Source organism: Malus sylvestris, chromosome 2 (genome assembly GCF_916048215.2).
Source record: "Malus sylvestris chromosome 2, drMalSylv7.2, whole genome shotgun sequence".
Lineage (NCBI taxonomy): Eukaryota > Viridiplantae > Streptophyta > Magnoliopsida > Rosales > Rosaceae > Malus > Malus sylvestris.
Window position 1 is genome coordinate 18,114,027 of NC_062261.1, and position 17,536 is coordinate 18,131,562.

The 17,536-nt window shown below is 37.2% G+C and overlaps 1 long non-coding RNA gene and 1 pseudogene across 1 annotated transcript; one reads left to right on the forward strand and one right to left on the reverse strand.

Moving 5' to 3' along the window:
* Positions 1 to 2,043: 2,043 nt before the first annotated feature.
* The window catches only part of LOC126601870 (glyoxylate/hydroxypyruvate reductase HPR3-like), a 52,758-nt pseudogene continuing 37,265 nt past the window's right edge, over positions 2,044 to 17,536 (forward strand).
* LOC126613795 (uncharacterized) lies at positions 3,424 to 4,439 on the reverse strand. Its single transcript, XR_007620196.1, has 3 exons — positions 4,339 to 4,439; positions 4,141 to 4,226; positions 3,424 to 3,562 (listed from the first exon to the last, which is right to left on the reverse strand). It is a non-coding gene; the product is annotated as an uncharacterized LOC126613795 (long non-coding RNA).

Here is a 17,536-nt window from a genome sequence, read left to right on the forward strand (position 1 = left end):
AGCAGTTTTTTTTCAAAGCACAGCAATACCAAACCAGCCTTTAAGCTTCATTTTGGTATATAATTCGTGAAATTTGGTTGAAAAATGAAGAAGTTATAAGGTTTTAAAGTTTTTCCTAGTTTCCGGCGACGGCAATGGTCACCGGAGTTCGAAGGTAAGAGACAACGGAATATTCCATCAATTTTGACAGAATATTCCTAACGGCGTTAGTTAATTTTAACGGTATATGCTTATATGTAACGGAATATTCCCTAACGCCATTAGGGAATCCGTTTCATGTGCCAGGCACGTGCCTGCGAGCAGGGGGTGCGTCTGGCCGTGCCTTGGCCGGCGTGTGACGGCGCGTGGCACATTGGAATTTTTTTCTAAAAATATGGGGATGTTCCTAAGGTTGAGTAGATCATGGTGGTATATTCAATCACCCCATTTGAGTATTGTATGAGAAGTTATTAGCTAGTATTGGTTATGTGCTTTAAATTAACGTTTTTATAGTTGTTTCGCATATAGGGGAGACTTATCTCAAGGACGAGCGCAATCAAGGGGGACTCGGGGGCTACGATCCTTCGACATACCAATGAGTGGGCTTTTGGTTTTCCGTATATATTTATATACTTGATATTTTCCCAGAAAAATGCATTTAAATGAAAGTATGCTTTGAAAATGCCATGCCTATTGAATCATGCTTAAACTATGAGTTAGAATTGTATGCATAATAGGAATTGGTGCTGTGGACGCTCAGGTAAGTACCAGGTGAGTATTGATTTGTTATATGAGATATTGATAATGTGAGACGTGATTGAGAGCTCATAACCTGCATGCCGGGTGATTATGATTTAGCCAGAAATATGGCACAGGCATATATATATATATATATATATATATATATATATATAATGTCACCTCCCGCACCACATGCTCACATTGAATCCAATTTAGGTGCACAGTCTTGTCGTACAGACCATCATAGGTGGTTCCGACTCGTAGGTGACTAACGATTTATTGCACAGCTATCATGAGAGAGTAGCATTGAGCATAACTATATTACACCCAGTCTTGTCATACAGACCATTACAGTGGTTCCGACTTATGTGCAGTGTAGTGCCGTATAGGTCACTTGCGGTGACCCCGGCTAGATTGACTAATGAGCTATGAAATTCAGCCGTACAGACCTTTGCAAGGGTTCCGGCTAATATGTTATTTCCATGAAATTATTGTCACCTGAGTTACTCATTCTTTTATATATTTGACATGGCATACTTATGTTATGGTTATGTGAAGCATGATTTGTATATATAAATATATATATATATATACATATATATTTATATTCTATTTCTGGGAAAATTATACATGTTTTACGGTGAGGGGTTAGAGCATTTGATAAATGAAATGGTTTTGAAAAGCTTTGTTTTTGCCCACTCACGTTTTCTGTTTTGCGCCCCTCCAGGTTTTAGGTAAGCTTGTTTGTTGGTGGCTCACGAGGATTGAACGGAGGTTCTGACAAACTATCATAATGTAGGACATTCTTGGTGTCGTTTAATTAGTATTTTTCTGGACTGAACTTAGGCTACTCACGCTCTGATTGTGTATTCACACCTTTTCTAGCACTTATCTTAGCTAGTACTACTATGAGTTGGTTTTAATTATTCGTATTCCCTATTATCTTTTCTGCTTCTGCACTGGGCACATGGCTACGTTAGCCTCACGTGACGGCCAGCATACCCTGATTCTGGTCGGGGTGTGTCACCAAGTCTATACACAAGATGCAAATGGACATATTGATAGTGCACAGCTTTTCTTCACAATACTTTGACACTTCGTTCCAAATAAAACACATCGTTAGGAATTCATAGTGAATTTCTCCAATAAATTGAACAAAATTTACTAATAAGTTGCACACTTTATGAATTGTAAGTCGAATTTGTTCACCATATGACAACTTTAAGATTCGTGGTTGACATAACAAAGTACTGGTTGATGAAGGGGGTGACTTTCATTTAAGTTGAGGTTGTAAAAGATATATACCTTACTAGTTCGAACAACATGTCCGCAAATTGTAGACGATCAGGAAGTGTTTTTGGTAAGTGTAATTAAGTTGACCGTTTGAGGGTATACGGGTTCGTTCAACTAAGGTTTTTGTTATATTTGAATTTTTTTCATAGAAACAAACATTTATGAAATTAAATGTTAAAATTTAGCTATTTATGATAAATACTCAATTGTAACTCCTGTACCTCCGCCCAGGTCACCTCACCTCCTCCCTCGGAACCCCATCACACTCGAGCTCCTCCAATTGCTCCCTTCCTTGAAGCTCGTAATTACTCTTAGGATGCGTTTGTTGCACCGGACTGTCTCGTACTGGACTAGCTATAGGGACTAAGCTGGATTGGCTTAGACTAAACTAAGCTGGACTAACTTAGTGAAGCGTTTGGTGCAGTGTCGGACTAAGAAACAGGATAATGAAAACAGTACTGTTCACCAAATTTGTGTTTGCTTAGATTAGGACTACATTATTGTTCTATTTTAATAGCTCCAATACATGTGCCCAACAAATTTTTGCCATTGTGTAATAGAATACAAATCTCATGATATGGGTTAATTGGAGCATATTTTTGCCATGTATATTATGAATCTTAAAAAAAGAGACAATTGTTTTGTTTCTAGTACCTGCTAATACAATTGGGACATACTATTTATAAATAGTTGAGTTTAATCTGCAAATGTAGCTTGGTTTAAACTCTATCACCCAAAAGAAGAAAAAAAATAGTGCCCAATACATGCAACTTCAACAAATGCAAGTACATAAGAAGATACTTGTGACAAGTTAATATTTGCCATTAATTGACTCTTAAAACATCATTCACTAAACTTTCATCCAGGATATTTTACAAAATGCCAGTTAACTATAGTATAGCATTGCAAAGTAAATCTCCATAATTTACAAAATCCTAGTTAACATTAGCCAAAATACTTCATAGTGCAAAGCTAAGTTATAAGTCATAACTTAAGATTGTACGATTAATAAAATACATCCATGTCAAAAGGCACCACATAATATATTCATCCGCTTGCTTTGTCGCTTAAAAGCCTTTGGACGAACACTTTCTTGAGTTCCGATTTGATTGCCCTAAACACTCCCACATTTTGTGTATGCGCATGATTGTGCTTAATCCTACATTGCAGAGATCATCATCATTATTTATCATTGCCAAAACACATTTTTAATCGTTTTCAACCAAATGTCAATAAGGTGTATCTATTATCTACGTGTCTTCTACAAAAACTTTACAATTTCACACACACACACACACACACACACAGTACACACACAGACACACAGAGCACGCACGCGCGCACACACACACAGAGCACACGCGCCCACACACACACACACACAGTACACACATGGAAGACTCCCATGCTCAGTAAACTTTGCAGCATTAAGAAATACAACGACACTGCCCTGATGTGCACTTGATCCACGTTCAGGGTTGTCCATATTGAATATATTGTCAAACATTGCACCTAGAAGACATTCCAAATCTGACCTGAATTTAAATTCCTAATATCATACACATCAGACAAGACATAAAATAATACAAAGACGTAGTTCTTATCACATTATAAATAGAAATCACGAAACTCTTCCATCCTTACTGCAGCCACAACAAGAAGTAAACCAAAGTCATGCAATATGCCATATGTTCTTATCTCTATTTACTTTAAATTATTGAAGGGGCTACTAGTACGTTTTTATTCAACGAATCTGAAAAAAATATGACACTGTGAACTTAAAGTAAACAACAGTAACTAAACTACTTAACACAGCACCCATATACTCCTATGAATTGCAAGCCACAGTAACAAGTATAACCCAAGTCATGTAATACGACAATGCCATACTTTAAGACAATGTTCTTATTTCTATCAGCTTTAAATCATTCAAATGCTAGTTGCGTTTCTATTCCACATAATTGACGAAAATCATGCTGTGAAACTTACTAAAACCATACCAACAGAATCAAAACTACAGGACACAACAACTGGTTACGTCTAACAAAACCACATACTTCAACCAATTGCAATCAATATATGAATCTATATCATATATTCTCGATAAAGTTGGAGTTCCAATTCTACCTTCCCACAATGCCATCCCCGGATACATCTAACAACTGATATATGAATTCTTCAGTATCATCTTTCGTTCCCTTCTCATAAATCACCTGAAAACCCACAAAAAGGGAAGCAAAATAAAGCAAATGGGCATATGATAAAACTCAAAAATACGAAACAAAAAGGGCAAAATTCAGAAGATTTTCAAGGAAAAAAAATTACTTTTGCAATAACTAAGTCTTCAAAGGTGAGCTTTCCGTTTTTGCGTTGCTGGGTAACTAAGTCGAACATCCTATCTCCGAGAGCTCACTTTAGTCCGAAATAAGTCTACGAAAACAGAATGTGGGTAGGACTTGCAATTTTGACAACTTTGGCATCCTAAGTTCCCAAGTTTCATCTCATCTTATGAAAACCCCAAATTCTATTCTCAATTTCACCTAAATATCAAAACCCTAATTTGTTCAAGTGCAGAGGTCTATGATTGAAAATTTCTCAAACCCAAAACAACAAAATCAAATAAAGCTCAGTAATATCACGATCTGCAACACAAATCGACGAAATAAATCGAAGATTCGAAGTTTACCAGACAACTCGAGGTAGATGGGGGCGAGCAGATGCAGATGAGGGAAGACGCAAAGATGAGGACGATGACGAAAGACGCAGAAAATCTCTCGTGGTTTTCTCGGGCTTACGAGTCCGCCCAAAATTGAGGATCCTCGTTAAGAACGGCTAAGGAGGCGTATAATCCCAGTGAGTCCGTGCTAAGCCCATTAAACCTAATCCTGGTGTAGACTAAACAAAAGACTATAGTCTAGTCCAGTCTAGTCCTCCCTAATCCAGTCAAACAAACGAGCCCTTAGCGTAGGCCTTGAGCATGTCGACTTGGCTGCGTGTCAAGCACTTGGCGTGCGCATTGTGAATTCCTTTCCAGTCTTCGCTGCTGACATGGCTGTGGGGTTATTTCTGGACGTCAAGAGGAAGATTTCGACCACGAATCTGTTGGAAATATGCCCACAAAGCCACTCATTTGATGTAATAGCTTTTTGGAATACTTAATGTATTAAACTTTTATATGTTTAATGAAGGGCAAAGCTTATTGTTAATCACTATTTATTGTATCATGTGTTTAAGCAATAAGGGAATCCTAGGGATGTATTTGATCTAAGAGACAAGTGATCTAAGTGAGTTAAATTATCGAGACCATTCTCTTATGTTCATTCCTAAAACGTTCCTAGCCATAGGATTGCCAATTGGGCATTGACAATCCACTAAGGTTAGTATGTGTTATGTTGACTCAAGCGTGAGTATGACTAGTCTCAAGTCATTTGGTGTTGAACACTAAGACAAACACATAGGTGCTCGAAAGAGTAATCGAGTACACTGAACAACGATAAAAAAGGAGTTCGAACATACATGTCATGTAAGAACTCGAAAGTTGCAATATGCAAAGTAGTCCTTTGACCTAAGGCATCATAAATGTCTAATGGTTAGGTCCTTGATCTTTGATCATGTCAACGGCATTCCATCGGAGTGTTCACGGCATTGTTGGGGTCAAGCTATCTAGTCGTGTAGGCATATGAATGCACAACAAGGGATCTCTAACCTTCCATGGTGGAAGGAGAATACTCTAAGATATGATTCTAAAGTCTTTGGCCAAAGCAATTGAATATGACTTAGGAAGTTTGTTCCAAATCATATTCAAGGGAATCATATAGAGAAGTATCGCATTGGATAGTAGACATGAAACAAACTATCATTCAAACAATGTGATTAAGAGTATTGTATTAGAGAATGACCGTATTGCATTGTAGTTGTAACTGGATAGGTTCTCCAACCAATTCTACATAGCTTGGGTAACCATGACATACTGCTAGGTGTCACTCATGGTTTGTGGAAGCCCTAATGATTAGGCAACACTAATCATAAAAGGGAGAATTGAAATGTGGTTTCAATTCGCAATCGATCGTTAAGAGTAACAATCGCCCACTACCTCGCTAATTGGAACCTAATGGATCGTACACCGAGTAAGGGTGATAGTGAAGAAATTAAATGAAATGGATATGCAATTAAATGGTTTAATTGAAGAATGGTCAACATTAATTAATTAGTTAATTAATTTTACAAAAGGTTCGTATTGGGCTTATATGTTGGTTTTGGGTTTCGGGACCCAAAAGCGTTTTGGTCCAAAAGGCCCATTATGTTTAAGTTGTATGACAACTAAAACAAAATGGGCAAATAGCCCAATAACATTAATATGGCCGGCCATTAGGGTGAATGGGCAAGCTTGGATTAATTACAAGTTTGCCACTCACTTGAAATGAAGTATAAAAGGAACTTTATAGCTTTATTTCTCATTAGGGCTTTTCTTGGTGAAATGAGGTGAAACACTTTCTCTCATTTACTCTAAAGAGGCCGGCCACTTAGAGAGACTAATCTAGCAATATTTTCTTCTCTAAGTCATCCATTTCATCTTCACACTTAACCCTTGGTGTGGAGACTTAGAGACACCAAATCTTTGGTGTTTTTGGAGATCCTTTCCTTTCATCCTCAGGGACCAAAGGAGCACACAAGGAGAAGGAAATCACAAGCAATATCCAAGGAGCTTGGAGGTGACTTGAAGGCCCTCCACTTGGGTGAATCCCTTGTGTAAACAAGGATGAGCTTCAAGGGTAAAGAAACTCTAAATCTTTACTTCTCTTTAATGTTGTTAAAGAGTTTATTGGTTCACCATATACTAGGCTTTGAAAGTCATGGGTTTTATGAATTGTTTTTGAATGCATGCCTACTTTAAAATGTTAATAGTTTGCATATGTATTCAAATGTTCTTACTTGTTCTTAGCTAGGACAAAATTTTTCCTTCAAGTGGTATCAGAGCCTAGGCCTAGTTTATGGTGAATCCTTTTGGGTTTTGTGATTTTCATGATTTGTGATTTAAATGTTGTAAATGTTACAAGCTTTGTTCTTGCTTTTGAATATATAAATTTTGCTAGAAAATTTAGCATCTCAAATGTTGTAGATGTATTTCATTTAAGCATGAATATTGGAACTAAAATTTGGTGCCATGTGTTTTGGAAATTCGGCCAAATCCTTAGGGTGATTTTTTGGGTTCATGTTTGTCTTGTTAAAATGGTTTTAAGGTGACTTTTGGAACCCCTAAGTACCCTAGGATATTAGCCCTCTTTTGAGTGGTGAAAAATTGAGTTTTGGTGAATGAAAACATTCATGGAGCTATTATGAGCTTTCATGGTGTTCTTCAATGTTCTTGAAGTTCTTGCCAAGAACAAAAAGGTTTTGAAGTTTTGATTCAAAAGTTTTATGTTTTTCATAAAGTTTTGGTTTAATTTTGATGGGTGAAAGTTATTGGTGAAACATTAATTTTGGCTTTAATGTTTTTCTAAACTCATTAATGTTTTACAAAACATTTTCTTACAAACCATCAATTTCACCTTTACCTCACCCACCAAAATCAAGTTGCATAAAATCCCTTTCACACTCATTCACACTCCTAAAACCGGCCACCCCCTAGTGGGGGTACTTTTGGGGTCTTTTATGCAATTACATAAAGTTTTGATACTTTTGTGTATTTGCACTTTGGCCCAAAAGTTTACGTTTTTACGTTAAGGCCCAAAAGCTCTAAAGGACGAATTGTTTTGATCCTTTAATGATGTTTTTACATTAATAAAATTTTGGGATCTAGTTGTAATTACATGAAGTTGTGGACTATTGTGTTTTTACAAAGTGACCCCAAAAGTTTTTGTATTTGCATTATGGCCCAATTGTTGTGGTCATAGTTTCCTTTTGGCCCAAATAAAATGAGAACAAAATTGTTTTGTCTCTTTAATGAGAATTGGATTTTCATTTCATTTAGTTCCATTTAAATCAATTCTATGGATCCAAAAACCAATTGTTTAAGTTGCTTTCTTAGTTAATGTGATTAATTGAGAAAATTGTGATTATGAACCAAAGGCCTCGATAATTGAGCTATGTGATTGGCCGCTTTACATTATGAATGTTTGGGTTTGGTAGTGTAGATTTGAATGTAATTTGATTAATTCAATTTGTTGTAAATGGACATAAGTCCATCATTTGTGTTGTAAAAGGGCATAAGCCCTTCTTATTATTTTATGTATTCCTTTTGTTTAATTGTATGCAAAATGAAATAGTTGGGTCCAACGCTCAATAGGAAATAACGGTTTAATTGGATTAAACGCGTAACTAAAATCAACAACTATCTACCTTACACCCAAGGTCCAACACAAGGCTCGTGTTGGATCAAATTAAACGGTTCATAATTGATTGGATCATATTTATATATATTTTTACTTCGAATTCACTCATCTTTTCTTAGTTAGTTCCTTATATTTTTGAGCTATTTGCGTTATTTTTGTGTTTATAGGATTTGTTATGCAAAGAAAATAAAAATAGAACAAGTGAAATTTTATGTAATAAATTCGTCAAACCTGTCTGTGTAGATCAGCTTTTAAATAAAATCAATAAAAGAAATAATAATGATAAATCATGATGATGTTTCATGTTTTGTGGCATAACAGAAAAGAAGAAGAGACGGGGAGAGGGAACGCGGAAAGGAGAGCAGAAGAAGAATCCAAGGAGACAGCGGGGGAGAAGAATAAAAGAGATAGAAATAAAAGAAAGAACAGAGAGCTGGGAAGAAAACAAGCAGGAAAGCTGCCTTTGGCAGCGTTGGGAAGGACAGCTGCCCTTGGCAGCGCGACAGTGAGAAAAAAAAAAAGGGCCAGGAGGGCTAAGAGGGCAGAGGGAAGTGAGGGACTTGCCAGGCGCGGAAAGAAAATAATAAAAAAATAAAAGAAACTGACAGGAGTGAATAGGCGTGATAGGGGGAGAGAAGAGACAAGCTGCCTTTGCAGCCTGGAAAAACGAAAGGCAGAAAAAAAATAAGGAGGAGAGACGCAGAAAATGAGGTCAGAGGGCAGAAATCAGAGGGGGCAGAGACCAGCAGCAAAGGGAGCAACACAGAGCAAAGTTTCACACCATTTTTCTTGGTTTTATCTTCTCAAACTCATGTTTTACTTTTGGTTTAATTTGATAATAATGTGTAACTAAATTTATTTTGGCTAGAGGTTAATTCAAAGCCATGTATATATTTGTAATATGAATTGATTACCTTCAGTTGTGATTTCTGAGTTGTGATTTAATTTGCTTAACTGCTTGATTGATAACTTATTTTTGTATGTCGATTAAGAATGCATACTTAATTTACATGCATGAATTTGATGCTAGAATATAAGTGAATTTCACCTAATCGTTATGAACTTATATTCACAAGTAGTGAAGGTTGCTAGTCACAATCGTGTTAAGTGAATTCTTGGCAAGAGTATCATGTTTTTCATAGTTACGAATGCCTCGTCAATGCTTATAGTTTTCACAAAGTTTAATGATCTTTGATTGTATCTCTATTGTGCTTTTCACGTAGGGGACTTTTGAAGAATGTTTTGAATTGTTGTATGCGTTTTTCCGTCCAATTCAATAACTTAAGGAAAACTTGAAGATTAAAAAAGTGCTGTTCACGGTTAATCTGAAGTATTGAGATTTACAATTTATTGAAAGAACAACTGAAAATCAATTTAGGTTGCATATGTGTCATGTGTGGAGAAGAACCCTCTAGCTAGTCTATCACCTATCCTTTCACCTTAATTTCATGTTTTTGTCAATTCTGTAATTTATTTAAGTTTAATTTACTTCTCGTCAAAACCAAACCCCCCCATTATTAAATTATATTATTTAGTTAGTTTTCATTGTTGTTAGTCTTTTAATTCAATTTCCGTCCATTGCAGTTCCTAGTGTCTAATTTGATTGTTTTCATTATTTTGAGTCATCCTAAGTGTGCTTCGAGTTATTAGAGTTTTTAGCCTAGTTTTGTGTCCTTGAGTCATGTTTAATATTTTTAAATTAATTTAGAATAGATTAGCAATCCCTCCTAATCCCTGGCCTAGAACGATATCCTACTTACATCTATACTACAATTGTCAAAAAAGAGGGTTTAATTTGTGTGCTTATATATTTCACATCAATAATCATCCTAAAACCTAATATGACTATATAGTCCATATGAGGATGCAATGCATTCGTTAGTAGTTCCATATAGTCTCACTTATTTCTTCGAAATAGTGGGAGTATTATAAACTACTAAATTCATATTAACTTGGACCAATAGTTGTGATAGTACCATGTTCTTTTAATATGATTAAAATGATTTTGATGTAGCCCAAAACTACTCCCTCGACAAACGAATATTAAGTTGATAAGCGAGAGATGTTTTGAACATCTCTTCGTAGGCCTTCCACCGTGGTGGGCTCCAATCGTTTGTGACTCATGCACCGGCTTCACCCTATCATGGGGGAGTTCAAAGTATGTGCTTACATCCAGGAGGAGTCCATAAACATATGATGAGGTGAGTGTAGGCAACGAGGATAGCCGACATCGTATCATCGTGAGGCTATTCTTGAACCCCTTCACAAACTAAGCATGGTGGGAATAACTTAAACTAAGTGCAATGGAGCCGACATCGTATCATCGTAAGGCAACATTCTCTAGAGGCCAAACGGATGGGTAATTACAAAAGGTTGTAAATGAATAATGCGTTATTCTCTCATCATTATTTTTGCTAGCCAACATCGTATCATCGTGAGGTGGGCTTGGTAATGGTGAGTCTCCCATACCCCGCTAAGAGTTCAATATAACTCTCGAATTCTATTGAGGGATGTGGAATTTGCCAAAAATAGTGGGTGGTACTATTTGATTCAAAGACCCAATCAAATAGGTTTAAACAAACAATCTAATACGATTTCTGTTATGTTATGTAGTTAACGACATGCCTAAAATTATACCCACCATTATACTTGACAAAAAGGGCCTTAAGGGCCAACGTTTCCTTGCTTGGTATCGCCACATTGAGAATGTCTCAAAGGTGAAAGACATATTGTATGTGCTTAAGCAATCCCCTCCTCATATACCTCCTACGAAACTAGCTTCAAATGAGGAGTGTCAAAATTATGTTAGACACTATGAGGATGATTTACAAGCTAAATGCTTAATCCTTACTTTACTTAGTGAGGAGCTTATGAAGCTACATAAGCACATGGACACTTCTTGTGCCATGGTTGAAAGTTTGCATAAGATGCATGACATTGAGACTAGTAATGTACGATTCTCAAATGTTTGTAGTCTAATGAATGCCAAAATGGCAAAGGGGACATCGGTCCATAAACATGGACAAAAGATGGAAAAGATATTTAAAGATCTTAAAAGTTTAGGAACTTCCATCGATGGGAAAATGGCCCAAGACTTTTTCCTTGCATCTCTCTCAGATGATTTCACTAAGTTTATTGTAAACTAAAAAGTGAATAGATTCGATCATTCTTTAAACAAGATGATTGACATGTGCTGTAAATTTGAAAAAGGTTTCAAAATGGACAGTGGGAGTGAGAATGCAAACACAAGGAAAAGGTTGCATAAGAAGAAGGCAAAGAAATCCAAAGGAACATGCTTTCATTGTGGAAAGGATGAACGTTGGAAGAAGAAATACAAGGTGCGCATTGCGAGCCTTATGACAAGAACTTTTGAAAAGACTATTTCTGTCATAGAGAGTGCTTTTACAGTGAGCTCCAATTCCTGGATATTTGATTCAGGCGCTAGTCAACATATCTGTAATACGATGCAGGGACTAGCGGGGAGCAAATCACTGCACAATGGGGAGATGGTTGTGCGAGTTGGGAACGGCACTAAAATCTCTACAAAAGCAATAGGCACCTACATGCTTAACCTACCCTCTGGGGAAGTCCTGGAACTTAAAAATTGTTTATATTTTCCTTCATGTATAAAGAATTTAATTTCCATCTCTAAGCTTTTATGAGATGGGCACTCAGTATTGTTTGACAAAATGAGTTGCACTTTATACTTGAACGGTCGTATTATCTCTCATGGTAACATGATAGAGGGACTTTTTCACCTAGAGACGAATAGTGGGATGCACTGTATTGCAGGCGAGAATACCTCAAAACCCAAAAGGGCTAGAGAAGAAGTTAACCAAGAAAAGATGTGGCATCTTAAACTTGGACATGTGAACCTTGATAAGATTCACAAGATGTCGAAAGACGGATATATCCGCCCATTAGGTAATGACCAGATGGGTACTTGTGAATGTTGCTTGAAAGGGAAGATGACCAAATCTCCATTTACTGGAAAAGGAAAGCGTGCCACTGAAATTCTAGGGTTAATCCACACTGACGTATGTGGACCTATGTCTACTATGTCGAGAGGAGGCTTCTCCTACTATATCACATTCACCGACGATCACTCTCGGTTTGGCTATGTGTATCTTATGAAGTACAAGTCAGAATCCTTTGAAAGGTTCAAAGAATTCAAGAATGAAGTTGAGAAGCAAACTGGGAAACAAATAAAGATCCTAAGATCGGATCGAGGGGGTGAATATCTGAGTAATGAGTTCCTAGATTATCTCAAAGAGTGTGGAATAATATCACAGCGGACTCCACCGGGAACTCCACAACTTAATGGAGTTTCTGAAAGGAGAAATCGAACCTTGATGAACATGGTTCGTTCTATGATGAGTTCCGCTGATCTACCAGTAACATTCTGGGGATACACTCTATATACAGTAGCTTACTTGCTTAATAAAGTACCTTCCAAGTCAGTTTCACAAACACCCTATGAGATATGGCATGGAAGAAAGCCAAGTCTTAATCATGTTAAGATTTGGGGTTGTGAAGCATATGTCAAGAAGCTTGAAGCTACTAAGCTTGAAGCGAGATCAGTAAGATGCTATTTTGTGGGATATCCTAGAGAAACTATGGGATATGAGTTCTACCATCCAAACGACCAGAAAGTCTTTGTCGCCAGAACTGCTAAGTTTCTAGAGAACGAATTTGTTCTCAAAGGAACTATAAGCAAAGAGATGGAAATTAATGAGATTAATAATGAACCACAAACAAGCACTCGACATATTGACAACCCTGTTCCTGAACCCCTAGCTCCACGTAGATCTGAACGGGTTAGTAAGCCACCTAAGAGGTATGGCTTAGACAATGACTTTGCGGAATTGCACCTTCTAGGTGACAATGACACAAAGGAGGACCCTAGGGACTACACTGAAGCAATGTCCGACATTGATTCAAAGAGATGGCAAGAGGCCATGAAATCCGAGATGGATTCCATGTATCAAAATCAGGTCTGGACTCTTGTAGACCATCCAGAAGGTATTGTACCTGTTGGAAACAAATGGGTCTTCAAGAGGAAGATAGGCGTTGATGGGAACGTGGAGACTTATAAGGCTAGACTAGTAGCCAAGGGTTACAGGCAACGAGAAGGGATTGACTATGAAGAAACCTTCTCTCCTGTAGCCATGATTAAGTCCATTCGGATTTTGCTTGCTATAGCTGCGTACCATGATTATGAGATATGGCAAATGGACGTGAAGACGGCCTTTCTGAACGGCTACCTAGATGAAGAGCTCTATATGACTCAACCCGAAGGTTTCGTGTCCAAGTCTGAAAAGACTAAGGTATGCAAGCTTCAAAGGTCCATTTATGGACTTAAGCAAGCCTCCAGGAGCTGGAACATTCGTTTCGACACTGAAATCAAAACGTTTGGTTTTACTCAAAATGAAGACGACAATTGTGTTTATCAAAAGGTCGTTGGGGAAACAGTAGTATTCCTAGTGTTATATGTAGATGACATATTACTATTCAGGAATGACACTGCAATACTTTCTTCTGTAAAAGTGTGGTTGTCCAAAACCTTCCACATGAAAGATTTAGGAGATGCATCTTATGTACTTGGGATAAAGCTCTATCGTGATAGATCCAGAAAATTAATTGGATTATCCCAATCTATGTACATTGATAAGGTTCTAAGTAGGTTCCAGATGGAACAATCTAAGAAAGGTTTTCTTCCTGTGAGACATGGAATTCACCTTTCTAAGTCCATGGAACCTAAGACTCCTGAAGAGATACGGCAAATGAATATGATTCCTTGTGTTTCCGCCATAGGGAGTCTCATGTATGCCGTGATATGCACAAGGCCTGATATCACATATGCTGTGAGCATTACTAGTCGATATCAATCTAACCCAGGACCAGAACACTGGGCAGCTGTCAAGACGGTCCTTAAGTACTTAAGAAGAACTAAGGACATGTTCCTAGTTTATGGAGGAGCAGCAGAGTTGCGAGTGGAAGCCTATACAGACGCAGATTTCCAATCTGACGTCGATGATAGAAGTTCCAACTCCGGATATGTATTCACTCTGAATGGTGGGGCTGTCAGTTGGAAGAGCAACAAACAGAGTGTAATTGCTGATTCCACAACATAGGCTGAATATGTCGCTGCAGCTGAAGCCGGCAAAGAAGCGTTCTGGATGAAGAAGTTCATCACTGAACTTGGGGTGGTTCCAACCATTACATCACCAGTAAATTTGTACTGTGATAATAGTGGGGCAATAGCTCAAGCCAAGGAACCCAGGGCACATCAAAAGAACAAGCATTTTGACAGGCGCTTTAATATCATTAGAAGATATGATGCCGAAGGGAAAGTCAACATTCTCAAAGTTGCTTCAGCCGATAACGTAGCAGATCTACTGACAAAGCCAATGTCTCAAATCCAACTTGACCGTCATATGGAAAAGATGGGTATTAGATACATGGGAGGATGGCTTTGAGTGCAAGTGCGAGATTGTTGGAAGTATGCCCACAAAGCCACTCATTTGATGTAATAGCTTTTTGGAATACTTAATGTATTAAACTTTTATATGTTTAATGAAGGGCAAAGCTTATTGTTAATCACTATTTATTGTATCATGTGTTTAAGCAATAAGGGAATCCTAGGGATGTATTTGATCTAAGAGACAAGTGATCTAAGTGAGTTAGATTATCGAGACCATTCTCTTATGTTCATTCCTAAAACGTTCCTAGCCATAGGATTGCCAATTGGCCATTGACAATCCGCTAAGGTTAGTATGTGTTATGTTGACTCAAGCGTGAGCATGACTAGTCTCAAGTCATTTGGTGTTGGACACTAAGACAAACACATAGGTGCTCGAAAGAGTAATCGAGTACACTGAACAACGTTTAAAAAGGAGTTCGAACATACATGTCATGTAAGAACTCGAAAGTTGCAATATGCAAAGTAGTCCTTTGACCTGAGGCATCATAGATGTCTAATGGTTAGGTCCTTGATCTTTGATCATTCAACGGCATTCCATCGGAGTGTCCACGGCATTGTTGGGGTCAAACTATCTAGTCGTGTAGGCATATGAATGCACAACAAGGGATCTCTAACCTTCCATGGTGGAAGGAGAATACTCTAAGATATGATTCTAAAGTCTTTGGCCAAAGCAAATGAATATGACTTAGGAAGTTGTTCCAAATCATATTCAAGGGAATCATATAGAGAAGTATCGCATTGGATAGTAGACATGAAACAAACTATCATTCAAACAATGTGATTAAGAGTATTGTATTAGAGAAGGACCGTATTGCATTGTAGTTGTAACTGGATAGGTTCTCCAACCAATTCTACTTAGCTTGGGTAACCATGACATACTGTTAGGTGTCACTCATGGTTTGTGGAAGCCCTAATGATTAGGCAACACTAATCATAAAAGGGAGAATTGAAATGTGGTTTCAATTCGCAATCGATCGTTAAGAGTAATAATCGCCCACTACCTCGCTAATTGGAACCTAATGGATCGTACACCGAGTAAGGGTGATAGTGAAGAAATTAAATGAAATGGATATGCAATTAAATGGTTTAATTGAAGAATGGTCAACATTAATTAATTATTTAATTAATTTTACGAAAGGATATGTTGGTTTTGGGTTTCGAGGCCCAAAAGCGTTTTGGTCCAAAAGGCCCATTATGTTTAAGTTGTACGACAACTAAAACAAAATGGGCAAATAGCCCAATAACATTAATATGGCCGGCCATTAGGGTGAATGGGCAAGCTTGGATTAATTACAAGTTTGCCACTCACTTGAAATGAAGTATAAAAGGAACTTTATAGTTTTATTTCTCATTAGGGTTTTTCTTGGTGAAATGAGGTGAAACACTTTCTCTCATTTTCTCTAAAGAGGCCGGCCACTTAGAGAGATTAATCTAGCAATCTTTTCTTCTCTAAGTCATCCATTTCATCTTCACACTTAACCCTTGGTGTGGAGACTTAGAGACACCAAATCTTTGGTGTTTTTGGAGATCCTTTCCTTTCATCCTCAAGGACCAAAGGAGCACACAAGGAGAAGGAAATCACAAGCAATATCCAAGGAGCTTGGAGGTGACTTGAAGGCCCTCCACTTGGGTGAATCCCTTGTGTAAACAAGGATGAGCTTCAAGAGTAAAGAAACTCTAAATCTTTACTTCTCTTTAATGTTGTTAAAGAGTTTATTGGTTCACCATATACTAGGCTTTGAAAGTCATGGGTTTTAGGAATTGTTTTTGAATGCATGCCTACTTTAAAATGTTAATAGTTTGCATATGTATTCAAATGTTCTTACTTGTTCTTAGCTAGGACAAAATTTTTCCTTCAGAATCGGTTTGTCCGAGATGGGTATTCGGTTAGCAGAGGAGATTTTACTCGGTTGTAAGGTCAATTTTTTTTAATTAAAACAATAATGATACATCCACTCCAGTATTGTTATCATTAAAAAAAATTATTGTGAAAATATATTAAAGAAGCTATCATAAAAAAAAATATTATTGTGAAAATATATTAAAGAAAAAGTAAAGCTACAATAAGTTAGAGGGGACATGAAGACAAATCCAAACAAGAAGAAAATTATTAGAAATAAAAAATCAATTAAGAGAACTTCTAAGAGAAACAAAAATTTGGAAGATTATGAACAAAAGCCGCAACTGAACACAACAGACAAGAATCCCACCAATGAACCCCAACATGATCAATATCATAGTTTGCCAAACAATCTACCACCTGATTTCCTTCGTAATAAATGTGAAAAAACCGAACTTGCATGGAAGACAGGTACTTGTAGTTGTATTGTACGTATGAAGTTTAAATTAATCGATCAAAAATTCATTGGTGCTCCGCTGCTCTGGAAGATAGGATACTCTTGAGTTTTGTAGTCGATATGGTCATACCCGTTATTTGTTTGTTGTGATGTGATGTAAAAATTAAAGATTGTCAAATACAGATTGTGATTGAATAGTTTTTATTTGATTTTAATTCTCTATGTTACATGAGTGTATACGATGCTCCGGTTTTATCAACGTCTAGAGCTGCTAGACAGAATATTTGGATTAGAGCATGAAAATTCCGCTCTTGATTCAAGCAGTGAATCTCATAAACCGGTGCGTTCTAGAATTTTTTTTATGGAGAGCTGATATTGAAAACAAATGAACAGAGTTCGGAGGATAAGGA